The sequence below is a fragment of the Xenopus laevis genome, chromosome 8L (genome assembly GCF_017654675.1).
Source record: "Xenopus laevis strain J_2021 chromosome 8L, Xenopus_laevis_v10.1, whole genome shotgun sequence".
Taxonomy (NCBI): Eukaryota; Metazoa; Chordata; class Amphibia; order Anura; family Pipidae; genus Xenopus; species Xenopus laevis.
The window spans coordinates 39607986-39625718 of record NC_054385.1 but is presented as its reverse complement, the minus strand read 5'-3'; positions in this window follow the sequence as shown (position 1 = coordinate 39625718).

The window sequence follows — 17733 nt, the reverse complement described above, 5'->3', positions numbered from 1 at the left end:
TTTTCGAAGTTAAAAAAGTTCGAATTTCGAAGTAATTGTTGAATACTTCAACCATCGAATAGGATACTACGACTTCGAATTTACTTTGACTTTGATTCGAAAGTAAAAATTGTTCGAATATTCAATAATCGAAGTACTGTCTCTTTAAAAAAACTTCGACTTCAATACTTCGCCAAATGAAACCTGCCGAAGTGCTATGTTAGCCTATGGGGACCTTCTACAGCATTTTTCTAAGTTTTTGTACATCGAAGGAAAATCTTTCGATCATACGCTAAAATCGCGCGATGATGATCGCTAGATACAGGTTGAAATCTTCTCTTTGCCTCTAAACAAGTCTTTAAAGGAGTGGTTTACATTTATGTTAACTTTTAGTATGTTATATAATTAATAATTACAAGCAACTTTTCAATTGGCCTTCGTTTTCTCTTTTTTTTATTATAGTTTTTGAACTATTTGCCTTTTTCTTCTGGCTCTTTTCGGTTTTCAAATGGGGGTCACTGACTCTATCTAAAAACAAATGCTCTGAAAGGCTACATGTTTACTGTTATTGCTACTCTTTATTACTCGTCTTTCTATTCAGGTCCTCTCCTATTCATATGACGGTGTCTAATCTAAATCAATGAATGGTTGCTAGGGTAATTTGGACCCTAGCAAACATATTGCTTAAATTGCAAACTGGAGTATAAAAAGCGAAATAACTCAAAAACCACAAATAATAAAATTAAAATGAATTGCAAATTGTCTTAGAATATCACTCCCTGCTTCATACTAAAAGTGAATTAATAGGTGAATAACCCATTGAAGGGATCTAAATTGAAGAATACTTTTGCATGAATTGAATATTACTGTGCATGTGCAAGTCTAAAGGGGTTATTTACTAAACTCTGAATGCCAAAAACCTGACAAATCCCTCCCTGTCTTTTTAGTATAAAATACAACATTTTTAGTGGAAAAATAATTTTTTTGGAATTTATTATACCCCGAGGATGGAAAAAGTCTGAATTCGAAAATCCGGCATCTCAGACCTGTCAACGTTGCATTTAAATCAATGGGAGAAGTCCCAAAGATTTTTTGATCTGCTCTGGGTTTCGTGCAATAATACATTTTCGGTCAAAAATCTGAAATCGTATTTTTCACGATTAGTGATGGGCGAATTTGGAAATTTGCTAAACGGCGAAAAATTCGCGAATTCGCTGGTGAAAATGTGCCGGCGTCCAAAAAAAACAGACGCCGGAGTCCATTTTTTTTTTGCGAATTTCGCCTGGCGAATAAATTCGCCCATCACTATTCACGATATCTTCGGATATTTTCAGGAAACTGTATTAATAAATAAGGCGAAAAAACCCGTGCGGATTTGGTCTGAGTTTTTTCAGAAAATATTGAGATAAATTCGAACTTTGATAAATAACCCCCTAAGTCTGCATATAGGATGCCTGAGAAAAGAAATTAAATTAGCGGTGTGAAATTGTCTTTTTTTTGTTTTTTTCTGGTTGTGTATTTTTTCCATCAAAGGAGCACTGGGCTGGGAAAAAGCAGCACTTGAATTTACTGGAGGGTCTCTAAAATATTGGCACCCTCCATTGAATTTGCCTTCCTTGTCCTATAGAATTCACCAATGAGAATTCTGCTTATCAGCACTCTTTTGCTATCCTGATTTTTTATTTTTTTTGCTTTTCTACTTACCATTTTATTTAAACTACATGATATTACACTGCAATCTAACTTGAAAAGTAAACTGTGTTATCAGAAAGCTAAATACCTGTACAGCAGCTTTATATGTTGAATTACATTTTATTTAAGGCAAGTAGAATACACTCTATCTTGTAAACAAAATAGTCTTGGTAATCACTGGCAGATAAGCAGCTAAAGAACCACATACTGTAACCTATGTGGTGCAGATATAGAATAAAGCACAGGAGAAGTGAGAAGCATGATAAATATGAGCATTCTGCCTTTCATCCACCATTGCTCTTCTCTAAAATAAAATATATGGGCAGCGAGGGTATCAAGGACACCTTTTTTAGTGCATCATTACACAGTGTACTAAATGGCCATACATTCTTCAAATAACTCAGAGCCACACAACAGATCCACCGTGTATTTTGATTGGATATTTTTTGATAGGTGAAGCTCATATAGTTAAAAAGAATCTCCTTGGTTTATTGTCAGGTAACTTCTGTCAGCGAGGATCAAGGACTAGAGCTATGGAAGCTGCTAATTTTGCTTCAGAGGCAGTTAGGCCCATGACAAATAGTGTTCCTTTGATTTACTATCCAATTCGGGTGAAAAATAAGCCTTCCAGATGATATATTAGGCTTGTTTGCAGGTTACAGTCGAGGCAGTACATAGGACTGGATCTGTATATAATTGTGGCCTTTCTTTCCAATGAATATTAAATTGTGACTGCTGTATATTTTTATGTCCACTAAACGATGTAGGTGATGTTTTTTCACCTTACAGATAATAATGTTATTGATAATAATAAAAGCAAGAACAACATAAATCCAAAACCAAGGATATTTCCTTTACTGCATTTTTAGCTCTGATTCTACAATGCAGCAGTGAAAAAACCCCAAAAAACAATGGACAATGATTATGCAGCTGCAACAAGAACAGCTTGGATATTCATTGCATTGTTATTGGCAAATTTACATTATCATAATGTTCCTCTTAAGGGATGAGTGGGTATAACCCAACAGGACCCATTTAGTATTTGGAAGTAAGATACTATTTGCAAAATTGTGCAAAAGTTTGCAAACCTTATAAAGCCATGCAAAATATTCAATTTAGTTATTCATTCTGCTATCAGTACTGCCTGCTACTTAATAAATGTTGCACAAGGCAGACCATTCCAATACACAAGGACACAAGTACTTTATACAAAGTGGAGGGGTTCTTTTATGCTGTAAACATATAAGTGCAAGCTTTGTGCCTTTATTCTAACAAAGTTGGTGACAGGTGCAGCTTTTTGAGGTGGCAAGTGAAAAAAGAAATGAAAAATGATGACAACTTGTACTTTTTATTACTGAACACTGCAAGCTCAGGTCTGGAAAACATTTGTACGCTATCCTCCTCAGGCTTAAAATACATGGAGCGATATGGGAAAACTTATTTTATTGACAAAATGCTCTTCATCTGCAACTAAGAATGAGTTTTACAAAAACAGAAATGATTCAAAATGTAGTTTTTGTATTCTCTTAAAGGGGGGTTCACCCTTACGTTAACACTTAGGGGCACATTTACTAAGCTCGAGTGAAGGGTTCGAATGAAAAAAACTTTGAATTTCGAAGGTTTTTTTTTTGGCTACTTCGACCATCGAATTGGCTACTTCGACCACAACTTTGAATGATTCGAACTAAAAATCGTTCGACTATTCGATAGTCGAAGTACTGTCTCTTTAAAAAAAACTTCGACTACCTACTTTGCCAACTAAAACCTACCGAGCATCAATGTTAGCCTATGGGGACCTTCCCCATCAGCTTTCTAACCTATTTCTGATCGAAGGAAAATCGTTTGTTCGATGGATTCAAATCCTTCGAATCGTTCGGTTTTTCCTTGGATCGTTCGATCGAAGTAAATGCGGTAAATCCTTCGACTTCGATATTCGAAGTCGAAAGATTTTACTTCGATAGTCAAATATCGAGGGTTAATTAACCCTTGATATTCGACCAATAGAAAATGTGCCCCTTAGTATGTTATAGAATGGCCAATTCCAAGAAACTTATCTTCGTTACTTATTTTTTAATAATTTTTGTATTTGCCTTCTTCTTCTGACTCTTTCCAACTCTCAAATGGGGGTAACTAACAAAAAAACAAATGCTCTTAAAAGCTACACATTTATTGTTATTGCTACTTTTTATTACAAGCCTTTCTAGTGAGGCCCTCTCTTATTCCAGTCACTTGTGTATGGTTGATAGGGTAACTTGGACCATAGCAACCGCAATGCTGAAATTGCAAACGGCTGAATAAAAAGCTAAATAACTCAAAAACCAGAAATGATAAAAAATCAAAACCAATTGCAAATGGTCTCAGAATATCACTCTCTACATCATACTAAAAGTTAACTCCAAGGTGAACTACCCCTTTAAATGGCACTTTAAATAAACACTGTTGCCCACCCATGGCTTACCTGATGTTCCTGGCCAACAACTCCTAGCAAGTTGGAACAGAATAGTAAGGGTTTAGTTCTGTGGTTTATACGGTAACATAGTCATTTATGACGGCTAATTGCAGTCATAAATGCAAGTTTGGTCATGCAATTTTGCCGCAGTCATTTAATAAAATGAAATCAAATCACTGCACTTAAAAATGCTCTTAAATGAGCCTTAGGGTAACTAATGCTTAAGTAAAGCTGTTTAATGAACTTTTCCTTAACTCTTGAGCAAATGCACTCAAATAAATTATCAAATGAGATCTATCTGTTCTCAATAAGCCTGCCTCCTTGTTCTATTATCCAGTGTGCAGAACTGCAACACATTAGACAAGATGTAAAGAATATGGTGTACAGATACAAGGCAGCCTGGGATTGAACACCTGCCTTGAGGGTTCCATTAGCGTGCTACACTTGAACACACAACTGACTAGTGAATAAAACACTAAAAACACTAAAGACTCGATACAACATATTTAACAGGCAAAAATGCTGCAAAATGTAAACATTCCTTCGTATATAGCCTTATACTATCCACCAAGATGCTCCACTTATTTTATTTGCATAGCTCTGCAAATTCTAGAAATGATTTTGACGCCAGATAACATAATGATTTAACATAAAGATTTTATTTTAGGTATATTTTTTGTTCTTGTTTAGTGATATCTTGAAAGTTTTGTAGCTGGAACTGTAGAAACAAGGCTTATATACTAATTTAGAGAAGTTTGTGAAGATTCTCATTCATCCAGGTCATGGTATATCTGTAGAAATAAGTCAAATCAGCTGTGTTTTTCTTGAAGATGTTTCACCAGTCAGGACTCAGAGTGTACCTACATCTAAAACACGTGGACACACGTTTGAAGACTGCCAAGTCCAGATTCTAGACAGGGAGAACGACTGGTTCAAAAGAGGTGTAATATGTAAAAATGGGAAAAAAAGAGAGACGGGGGGGTCGACATCTAAGGGTAAATTTACTTATGGTCGAATATCGAGGGTTAATTAACCCTCGATATTCGACTGTCGAAGTTAGATCCTTCCACTTCGAATCGTTCCATTCGAAGGATTTTAATCCATCGAACAACGATTTTTCTTCAACCAAAAAAAGATAGCATAGCCTATGGGGACCTTCCCCATAGGCTTACATTGACTTCGGTAGGTTTTAGGTGGCGAACTAGGGGGGGTCAAAGTTTTTTTTTAAAGAGACAGTACTTCGACTATCGAATGGTCGAATAGTCAAAGATTTTTAGTTCAAATCATTTGATTCGAAGTCGTAGTCGAAGGTCGAAGTAGCCCATTCCATGGTCGAAGTAGCCAAAAACTTCATGTCCACACAGCTAATAATTTGAGTGCAGTCCTACTGGCCTGTGACCTGCCCACTCTATTCAGTTCCAGGGAACATGCATGCATGGCTTTCACCTTGGCTCCAGTTATTGTTTCCACTTCAATTTAGTCACCTTGACCTTGACTATTCCTTCACTCGAGCTAAGTAAATGGGCCCCCTATTGTCTACCACATACATTGCTGTTTTGGCACCTCTTCCTGGAAGGAATAAGACCTCAAAGCTCCATTCATGCTAATGCAATCGACACTTAACTTTATTAGATCCTTGCTGATTATGATGAACAGATTATGCTGATTGGAGCAACATTCCAGGGTATTTATTACAGAAAGATCTTATTTACAAGTCATTCTGAACTGAGACATCCAGTCGGATGACTGGTGACACATCTTCTAGAAAAACACAGCAAGTCCAGTTGATTTGACTTATTTCTACAGATAAATTAGAGAAGGTTTAAATGACAAGGTGATTGTTTCTTGAGGCTTCATTGTTTAATTTTTTATTTAGATATATTGCTGGCATGAAAAGCCCAAAGACCCATTCAATGAAGTAGAAAAATGTAATACAAAATATATCTGAGTGTGTGTAGCACGTTCATGGGTATGTATGCATCTACAGAGGCTGCAAGTGACAATGAACAGATGCCAGTAATCGTTCCTTTGGAACCATGTTTTATAGAAGTATCTTTATAGTAATCATTTTCTAGTCTCCCAAAAAAACAGCCCATGCATTATATATTGTGCCAGCCTTATTACCACACTTTATCAATAAGAGAAAATTAATATTTAATACACCATAGTGCACCATAGAAAAAAACATTCTTCTCAAAATCCAGTAAACATGGGACATAAGTCAAATTAACTTGGGTATGCTTATTTTTTAAAGGTCGAATTTTAGTGGTTTTAGAGGTTTTTGAAACCACTATTAAACTCAGTTGGAGGAATGTAATAAAAGTTGCAAAAAGAAAACAAAATTTGCACCAATGAGAATAAAAATTTGCATCTTGCAATGTAATATTCTTCTTGAGACTATTGCATTGCGAATTTTAATTGCACAATTTTAAGAAGTGATTGAAGGTGTTTTGCATCTTTTGGAGCAAACATATTTTACAATAAGAAGCTTTATTACGTTCACTGTGCGTCTGTGCAAACCATATTAAACTTACGCAAAGAAAAACGTGTTCATGCAAAGACATAACTTTTCTTGTTGAGAATTTACCAACTTTTATTACATTCCCCCCATGTTTCTCTAGAACCATGAATGGCGTGAAAGTTATTAAAAGTTCTGATGAAAAAATTTATATTAAATAAATTGTAAATCACAATGTCAAGAAACAACTTTAGGGACATCTGCCATTGACTTCTACATGACCTTGATTTAAGGTTTGAGATGGAGTATTTTAGGATTTTTAACAGCTTTGGGGAATAATAAATTTCTAAAAGTTCGAGGTTTTTTTCCCCCCTCGAAAGATGAGAGTTTTCCCCTTTAATAAATCGACCAGATAAATTCAAGGTTCAATAAATGGGCTTCATTTTTATTTTAGCAAAAAAAAACAAAACACATTTTTAGAGGAAAAAAATATGATTTGTGAAAAAAATAGATATCCAAATTTTAGTAAATCAGCCCCCTAGTGTAAGATGAAATAAGATAAAAGGATAAAAGTGTTATGTATGAATCCCTACCCCCAACTCCATATCAATCCTTGAAAAAAATTCTAATCAATAAAGTGATAAAAGCAATTCTGGTTTTAATTTGCTAGACTGTATGTCAGCTCATGTCTAACTGCATGAAGGGTTGTTAATATATATTACAAGAATATGTACTTTGCTGTGCTTGCATTAAAAAAACGGAATCGGAATGTATTTACTAGTCATATACCATTAAATTATGTCAAGCGTTCCAGGATGACACTAATGTATGTTTTGCAAGTGAATATGTTTCATTTAACACATTTCTGATAATGTTGTTCTGTCCAATTTCTATAAAAATAACTTCCAGGCTATTCTATAAATATAGGTAACTCTATTCCATTTAATATTATACATTCCACTTTCTGCATCTTTCATGTTTCCACCACTTTCTATTGAGCAAAATCAAGTGGTTGGTAATTTCTAAAGATGTTTCAAGACTATAACATCTCAAAGAGGGAAACGCAATGTCCTTGCTGAGCACAGAAGAGGTGGTTGGCAGTTGTTTTGTACATTACAGATGTTGTTAGACTCAATATAACTTTAGAGATGCGACAAGGTTTTTATGCGAATATTTAATGATTTCAGTGAACTGCAAGGTTTTAGCTGCTTTCTCACAATGCATTCTTACTGGATTCAATACGCTTAATATCCTCAAAAAAATTCTAAAAGCAGCTGTTGCTCTCCATATGTGCAATGAATACTGACACGGACACAAAATTCCATGTATTACCAAGGAGACTGGAATTAATGTGATTCAGCTAGAACTTTTGTGTGGGTTGAACCATTCATAATGAGTCAAAGATTTTAACTCGGCTGCTCGGTAAATGTTTGCAATAGGACAGATTAAGTCTGTTAGGCAATGAACTTTTGTCTCTTTTTAGTATTTGAACTATACAGTATACATCCTGCAGAGTTATCAAAACAAAATCTGTCTCCTTTTATTACATATATGTTTTATTATATAATCATGTAATAAGTTTTTATAGTTCTTTATAAAACTCTCCAGCTATTATTGCATAACCCCTCATAGGTGTTTGGAAACTAGTTCTTAGACTATTCCTACAGATCTTACATCTTAAAACATTTTAGTTTGGATGATTATAATAATGGTCATCAGGTTTTTGAAAGTCCATACAGGTCTAACGCTAAACTCACAGATGGAGCCATCTTTTTTATTATTATCATAGGAGTCCTTATAGTTTTCTGACTACACTTACAGATGAGATTATTTTATGATTATGTAGATGATCATCATCATAGGTGTTTTACAGATGGGGCTAATATATTATTATTATCATCATAGCTGTTTTGTAGTTCTTATAGTTTTCTAAATACACTTACAAATGGAAACTTATTATGATCATCATCATCATAGGTGTTTGGAAGTCCTTATAGTTTTCAGACTACACATAAAGGTAGAAAACATTTTATGACTATGATGATGATTATTATCATCATAGGTGTTTGAAAGTCCTTATAGTTCTCAGACTACACATAGAGATGGAAACATCTTATGACTATGATAGTGATGATGATCACCATAGGTTTTTGGAAGTCCTTATAGATGGAGCCAGCTTTTTATTTTTATTATGATGATTATTATTATAAATCAAATCAGTTTTGGGAGACCTTATAGTTCTCAAACTAGACTCACAGAACAATATTATTTTTATTATCCTCATCATAAGTGTTAGGGAGTCACCATAGTTCTCAGACTAAACCTACAGATGGAGCTTGTTTTCACAAGACTCAGGCAGTGCACATGATGCTCCAAGTATGATAGAAATCATTAAAGGTAAGAAGTGAAGCAAATGAAAGAAGAGTGTAGCCTCTGTGTTCCACATGTATAGTGCAACTGCAGCTGCAATGCATACTTCCTTACAAGTCAGGAAGCAAATTTACAGGGTTAACAGATTTCTTTATTCATTCAATGAAGAAATTCTGCCATAAGATATACTGTAATTTCCAGAACATAGAAGGCACTGGGTCTGCCAACTGGTTAGCCATTCCACTGCAAGGGGAACTGAGCATTTTGTAAAATAAATACTCTGTCAGTGTCCCACAACATCAGGAATGGGTCAACATTGACCTTCTTGTGCACAAAATTCTATTTTATACATATAATTCTATTGTATACCCTATTATAATTTTAAATTGACCATACCACTTCTTTGGAATCAAGTGACCATGTCATGATGTAAAGTATTCCTAAGAGGAGGACTTGAACCCAATAAGTCTGAAGGACACTGATTACGATGCATGCAGAATAGTTGCAGATGAACCAGTGAAGCCTACAGAATGTTACATTATGTGGCTAATGCGTCAGTATCTGGAAATTTCAATTCAATTATAGTACCCCACAGTATCCAAAAAATATAAGGTAAGCTCTTTGTTAGACTTAACTGTCCTATGCAGTCAACCACACTTTCTTAAGGCTAGGGTTTAGCAAACTTTGCAAAATTGTCCATCATCGTTTTCACTGATCAAATATCTCTTGAAGTTATTCATTGGCATCACTGTTTTAAGGACAGAATTTTAACAACTCAAATTTAAGATACATGTTTTGACTCTTTTGCTCTTTGTTTGCCATATAAATCTGTTTCAATTGTTGGAATAATACCTTAGTCCCTGGGCTATGCTCTACCGAACCTGGCTGGCTCACTCTGCACATTTTTTACGTCAGATAAATCCATATAAACCATTAGCCATTGCTTGCTCCATTGCTGGCTCAGCCTTATCATACAAAAGAACAGGCCATGTGTTCAATATAAATCAATTCAAGTGAGTTTGCTTAACTCTATATAAGGACAATAAACATAGTTGTACATGTCAAATACATTTTTAGAACACATAAATTACTGCTCCAGATAACCCTAATATAGCCAGTCTTGCATAGATATATATTGTTTTATTCCTCTTGGTATTAATATGAAAATCCTGCAAAAAAAGTATGATCTTTATATAGTACATTATTATTATTACATTATTAGTATTAGAGTTTATTATTTGTGTTATAATTTGCATTCCTTGTAGCTAATAAATCCAGGTATAATTTGCTGAGAATTTTCTCCTCCAACCCCCACCCCTATATATATATATATATATATATATATATATATATATATATATATATATATATATATATATATATATATATATTATATATATATATATATATATATATATATATATATATATATATATATATATATATATATATGACATTTTAATTCAATGATGTTAATGTATTCTGCCATTTGTATGGAATGTGATTAAAGAAGAGCAAGCAAGAAACATTTTTGCATGTACTAAACGTGTTAGTGCCGTAATTTGGTCCAAGGATCAATACTCTACCAATCAATAGTGATTAATTTGCCACCTTAGCTAAGCATGACAGTACTGCGCAATGACCAAGAGCTAAGAAATTAAATGGATTCTCTTTGGGCTGGAATCAAATTTGTTGACAGCTGGGGACATTGGAGAGGGAAGATAATGGAAATGGAAAAAATCTCAAAGACTCAACAATTTATACATCTGTTGTGTAGACTGCACTGCCAGTACCAGCACAGAAGGCGTGGGGTCACCAACAATAGGCACCAAGGAACTCTAAGGGGCTGATTTATCAAAAATCTAGTTGTTTTTTTTCTCACAATTCAAGAAAAAAATGCAGTGAAATAAAACAAGGATGAATATACTCGACAATATTCTTTGTAACCTCGAATCGTTAGTTAGCCACCAAAAGTCACCAGAAAAAACTTGTCACGTAAAAGCTGACGAGGTTGTAGAGAAGTCAATGGGAATGTTCTCTGACAACTTTTTTTATGTTTATTAAAACATTCTTGATTTTAAGCCTCATTGAAAATGAATGGGATAATGAGATTTTCACTAGCAAGCGACTTTTTATTCTGCAGAAAAACATGCGCAGAAATATTTTGTCGTTTTTTTTTCTTAAATAAGCTGGCATTCGAGAAAAAAAGTTGCAGGAGTTTTGGTGGTGCTTTTTTTTTCATGAACGAGACAGCACTTTAGAGTTCATCTTTACATTATCTTTAATAGCTTTATCCTTTTTACTCTAAGAAGGATTTCATATGACCATCACTATTTATTTGAATCTTTTTTTATTTATCAGCTGTACTATTCTACTGCAAATGGTATTCAGGGTCACTGATCCTGCCAACCAAAAAAACAGCAACAGGTTACATTGCCCTGAGTTATGCAGAACAAAGTCCACAGGGGCAGGGGCAGTCTGGCCCACAGGGATACCAGGAAAACTGGGCCAAGGTGTCAGTGGGCCCTCCTACTTCCAAACATTTGGCCTATTTCATGGTCATTACCAATTTCTACGAGAACAAAGTGGATAAATAGATGGATTAATAGATTATAATATGAGGAAAAATAATAGTACTGAGAGTAGGCCCCTGGTCTAAGATTAATTGGTGGGCCCCTGGTCTAAGGTCTTTGGGTGGGCCCCTGGTGTCCCAGTCTGACACTGTGTGGGGGCCCCCGAGGTAAAAGTCCCAGTGCGCACAGGACCCCCAGTCCAATAATTACAGTTATGTTTCCTACACTATTCTAAATGTTGGGATTTTTTTGGTGAAGAACTATAGGAGGTTGAACTATTTTATGTTTTGTGAGTCAGAGATTGGCTCAGTGATTATAGATGATAACAGTATGAGAGAATACTGTAGATTAACATTTGAGCAATGGTAGGTAACAGAAGGGAAACCAGGGGGATCCTCCATGATGAACAGGCCCAATGATAAGATGGATGGATAATGTGGAGGAAGACTTGTATGGAGAAGACTGGGCTGGAAATGCGCAGGATGGCAAAATCTGTAGGGGCTGCAGCACCAAATAGAGAATAAGCATATTTTGTGGGGTATTTTTTTATACATATATATATATATATATAAATATAATATTTCTTATTTTAGAACCACCTCCTAAAGTTCTCTATTGCTGGAATGTGCCATAACAGTTATCACCTCCACCTTCTGCTTTGGTATGGAGAGGTGAGGGATTACTGGTAATTAGCAGAAGGCAATAAATATTTTAAAAGATCCGCATTGTCATACACTGCTTCTGATCTGTTACAGATTCTGGCCATATGTCACCTTGCCTTTGGCCACAAAAAGATAATGAGCTGACAAAGTATAGGAATTCTTCATTGTATTTGGTAGAACTATTATATTTGCAGGCCTCCTTGCTAAATTCCTCAATAAAAAAAGGCATGATTTTTCAACTCTTAATGAACAATTGATAAAGTGATCTTTATTTGTCAGAGAACTGTGAAAAAAACATATTAAGAGTTTTCTGGTTCGACATTTTTAACCTATTAAATTCTTCCTATGAAAATATATTAAAGCAGTTTACAATAATCTGGACAAGAGAATTGACTTTTAAAACCATAACACAATTTCCTCTGGTTGGAGGTTTTCAAAAGAAATCTTTTTTTATTTTTTAAAAATATTATAATATTTGATTTGAAAAGTTCTGCCACTCATTTAGGTGTTTTTTTGCCTGAGAGAATCGTTTGGCTGTGTATATTACCTTAAAAAGCCTATTTGACTTTTTGGACAGTGGGTAGGTCAACAACCTTCAAATGAGATGGTCTTTGAATACATTTTTTAGATGTAACACACCGGGGCAGATTTATCAAAGGTCGAGGTGAATTTTCAAATGAAAAAAAAACTAATTTTAAGCTATTTTTTGTGTACTTTGACTAGGGAATAGCCCAAATGCAATTTGAATTTGAAAAAAATTCAAAAATTAGAATATTGATCGAAGTTTATCATCTACTGTCTCTTTAAAAATTTGACTTGACCATTTGCCATCTAAAACCTGCCGAATTGCTGTTTTAGCCTATAGGGGACCTCCTATGACCTATTTGGGAAAAACGGTGAATCAAATTCGATCTAATGTGCTATTTCTTCAATTCGTACAATTCGAATTCGGCCAAATATGGACCTACTTGATCAAAAATGGACCTGTTCAACGAAAAAAAAACTTTGACTTCATTTTGGTTGGTCTTTTTGAATTCTAATTATGAAGTTTTTTCAATTCGATATTCGACCCTTAATAAATATGCCCCAGTATGCCTGTTAGAGCCTATGTTAAAAAAAAATACAGAATTCTTGAGTTGTGGGAATGATAAACCTGTGGGAGTGGTATGTCGGTAAGGAATTTCCTTACCTTTCCTTGAATTCGCCCACTATTTTTCTCATACATTTATAATATACGTATACACATACACAAAGGTTGAAGGCATGTATTACAGGTGTGGGACCTGTTATTCAGAATGCTTGGAGCCTAGGCTTTTCTGGTTTTCTGTAATTGGGGTCTCCATACCAAGTCTGCTAAAAAAAACCCATTTAAACATTAAACCCAATAGGCTGGTTTTGCCTCTAATAAGGAATGATTATGTTTTAGTTGGGATCAAGTACAGGGTTTTAGTTCATTATTACAGAGAAAAAGGAAATCATTTTAAAAGATGTAAATAATTTGATTAAAAAGGAGTTTATAGGAGACAAACTTTCCGTAATTCTGAGCTATCTTAAAAACTAATCCCCTTTGCATTTTAAGGCTTACAAAAAAAGTATGTAACTGACTGAAGTAGTGATGGGCGAATTTGCGCCGTTTCGCTTCGCCGAAAAATTCGCCAATTTCGCGCGAAATTCGCGAAACGGCAAAAAATCCGCGAAACGGCGCCGGCGTCTCGTTTTTGACGCCGGCACCCGTTTTTCCGACGCCGGCGCCCGTTTTTGACGCCGGCGAATTTTTTCCGCAAATTTTCGCGGGCGTTTCGCGAATTTATTCGCCTGCTGCAAATCGCGCAAATTCGAATAAATTCGCCCATCACTAGACTGAAGTCAAGTATACCTAGTTAGTGGTGCTTGCGAAGCAAAGCATCACTACTGTTATCTTGCAAACTTATTTTTATTCTTCTTCCGTATGAAAGTTTGGCGCGTAACTAGTCCCGCACCGTTTGTCCTAGACCCATGAATGAGGTGTCAAATCGTGCGGCTTAATCGGGAATGGGGTGGTATGACTTTTCTAAGGGGTGGGTGGTTAATTGCCCCTTGCGGGGGCAATTAACCACCCCGAAAAGTCCCATAGATTAACATTGAGGCCAACTTTTGACGGATTCTAGCGCAGAGAGGGAATCTTGTAGAAACGTTAAATTTACCACATTTGAAGAGGTTTGCGACCTGTGTCAGATGATACCCCACACGAGGGTATAAGTTTTACCCCCGGGGCAGGAGAGGTCCCCAAATTTGCCCCATTGACTTATAATGGGGAATTTATCGAATAATTAGTTTGTCGCAGACCCATGAATGAGGTGTCAAACCGTTCAGCTTATTCGGGAATGGGGTGTTGTGACTTTTCTGTCCTATTTTGGGGACCCAAAAAAGTGAGCGGAGCCGCAAACAACCAATCAGATTTTCCCTATTGACTTCAATGAGAAAATGTAAACAGCTGTAATTCTCACAGTAATAAAGCCAGAGCTCCCAAACTTGGCACCGTGGGTCACTGGGTGACTGCAGCCAAAATTTACAAAAAGTGGGCGGAGTCTACAACAGCCAATCAAATTTCAGCCATTCAATTAAATAGGAAAATTTTAAACTGCTGCCGCTCTTAGACGGTTAATGGCAGCCTCCTCAAAGTTGGCACAGTTGGTCACTGGGGGACTGGGATTAAAATTAAGAAAAGTGGGTGGAGCCAAAACCAACCAATCAGATTTCTTTGATTGGTTTTAATGGGAAAAATTAAGAAGGCTGCCATTCTCTCAGTATTGATGTCAGGGACCTTGAATATCACAAATGTGGTCGCTGGGGGTTTCCACTTCAAGTTTAGAAAAAGTGGGCGGAGCCACCAACAACCAATCAAATTTCATTCATTGATTTTCAATAGAAAAAAATAGAAATGCTGCCATTTTTACACATTAAATGACAGCATTCCCAAACTTTGGTATGTTAGTCACTGAGTGACTGTGGTTCACAATTAGGAAAAAAAGGGGCGGGGCAACAACAGCCAATCAGATTTCAGCCTTTGACCTTAATGAAAAATGATAAACTGCTGCTATTATCACGGTTTAAATGCTAGGTGTACCAAACTTGGCTCAATTACTCACTGGGTGACTGCGGTCAAAATTTAGGAAAAGTGGGTGGAGCCATAAACAGCCAATCTGTTTTCACCTATTGACTTCAATGTAAAATTTTTGATTACCGCCGTTCTCACAGTTTTAAAACCGGAGGCCCCAAACTTGGCACTGACCATGACTAGGTAACTGGGGTTAAAATTCAGAAAAATGGGCGGAGCTTAAGACAGCCAATCAAATTTTACCTAACGCTATTCAATGGGAATATTTAAATTCCTGTCATTCTTACACTGTTAATGTAAGAGTGCTCAAACTTGGTCCATTTGGTGACTGGGTTGCAAATTTTTAAAAGTGGGCGGAGCCAAAAATAGCCAGTTTGTTTGGATTGATTTCAATGGTAAAATTTGGTTGGCTTTAAATTTCACCGGTTTAATCCGGATTCTACCGACTTTGTGTACTCTCTAGGCACCAGGGGCGACTGGGCAAGACACCCAACATATATGGGGGGCCTGAGTTTTGCCACGGCAAGCACCACTCACATTTTCTTCAGGAAATGTACCTCTCTAGTTTTTTTATGTCATTCCCAAAATTCATATGAATCTGTTGGATATCCAGTATAGAGTATTTGTAGCTGAACATATATTATGTGGCTAAGTGTATTAGAACTTTTTTGTTCCCCTCCCATACTAGATAATGGAAATCAAAGATGTATTAGAAAATAAAAAAAAACATGCAATATTCTAAAGGTAGTACAGATATGGGATCCGTTATCCGGAAACCCATTGTCCAAAATCTGCCAGCGTTGGCTTTGCGCACATCGCAACACTTTGCCAGGTGTAAATTCACCTGGACAACACTAATTAACGAAGATCCGAAGTTGTGCAAAGGGTACCGAGCGAAGTGCCGAAATGACGTTGCGCTGGCAAATTTTTGCCTGCGTTAGCCACTTTGCCCTTTAGTAAATTTCCCCCTATATGTGATTGAGAATATACACATTAACAGGCTTATGAAGCCTAAACTTTTTCTGGTTGAGTTTTTTGGTGGAAACTCAAATTTTTAGTGGAAAAAAAAACAGTTTAAAGACTGGAAATTCGGCTCTATGAGGTACTAGGAGCTTTTTTCCGCCCATGGGAATCGTCTCGGTACTGCTATCAGAGGCAAATTTTCAATTTGCCTCATTGGCACTGTACCCCTGATTTCAGGTCAACAGCTGATCACTAATTGTAATTGTTTGTTATCAACTCTAAGGGATTTTAATAGATCAAAAAAACACAACACACAGTTTCATGTCTGGCCAGTTTTCATTACTATTAGGGATGTAGCGAACTGTTCGCCGGCGAACTAGTTCGCGCGAACTTCGACTGTTCGCGTCCGCCGAATGTTCGCGAACGTCGCGCGACGTTCGCCAATATGTGTTCGCGTTCGATTCGAACAAAAAAAAATGGACCATTCGACCATTCGATTCCTTCGACCGCTAAAATCGAAGGATTTTCGTTCGAATCGAACGATCAAAGCCATTCGATTGAATGAAATCATTCGATCGAATGGTTTCGATCGTTCGATTCGAACGAAAATCCTTAGATCGAACGATTAAAATCCTTCGATCGTTCGAATCGAACGATTTTGCGGATATTCGAAGTTCGCGAACTGTTCGCGAACTGTTCGCATTTTTGCCGGTGTTCGCGAACGGCGTTCGCGAACACATAAACGGCAGTTCGCTACATCCCTAATTACTATACCCGAATTGCATATTCTTCTGTTTTCTTTTCTTGCAACTTTAAAATGTACAAATCATGTACAAAGCCAGGCTGGAAATGTCTTCTAACTAAAAAGTCTAAATAAAAGTCCATCGAAAAAGTAATAAAAATTTTAGGTCTCCTTCATGAACATAGTGTAAAGCTCATGCACAAATTGCCATGCCTTTTTTCCAGAGTTCAGGCACAACAGTGAGTGAAATCAATGTAGATGCCAATTAGTCATCAATATTGGCAAACCCTGTGCAAACTGTAGGATGCATATGTTTTGTTACTGCATTTGTGGGGGATTGCTGTCACTTCTGAGGTGTGATTTGGATAGCGGCTGATTAATTGCAGTTATGGATAAAACCCACTAAAGGAAATATGGAAGTACTAAGCACAGACATTTGGTAATTCTAGATTTCAAGTCATGTCCAGTATCCCAAACTCAGAACAAACGCCAAGGTTCTGGTCACGACTCTGCCTATAAAAGCTGCCTTGCATGTTAGGAGAAGCCATTCGCTACTCGAATGCCACCAGGTCTTATAGTGAGAGAATCAAGGTAAGGATTCTGGGCAGGCAAGGGAACTGGAATGTGTGTCAGGAATGATGGAGAAAGAGTAAGCGTAGTTGTGAAACAGGCCGGGTTCAATACCAATTAGACCGTGCAGTACAGAATCAGGAGCATAGTCAAGGACACAGGCTGGGGTCAAACCAAT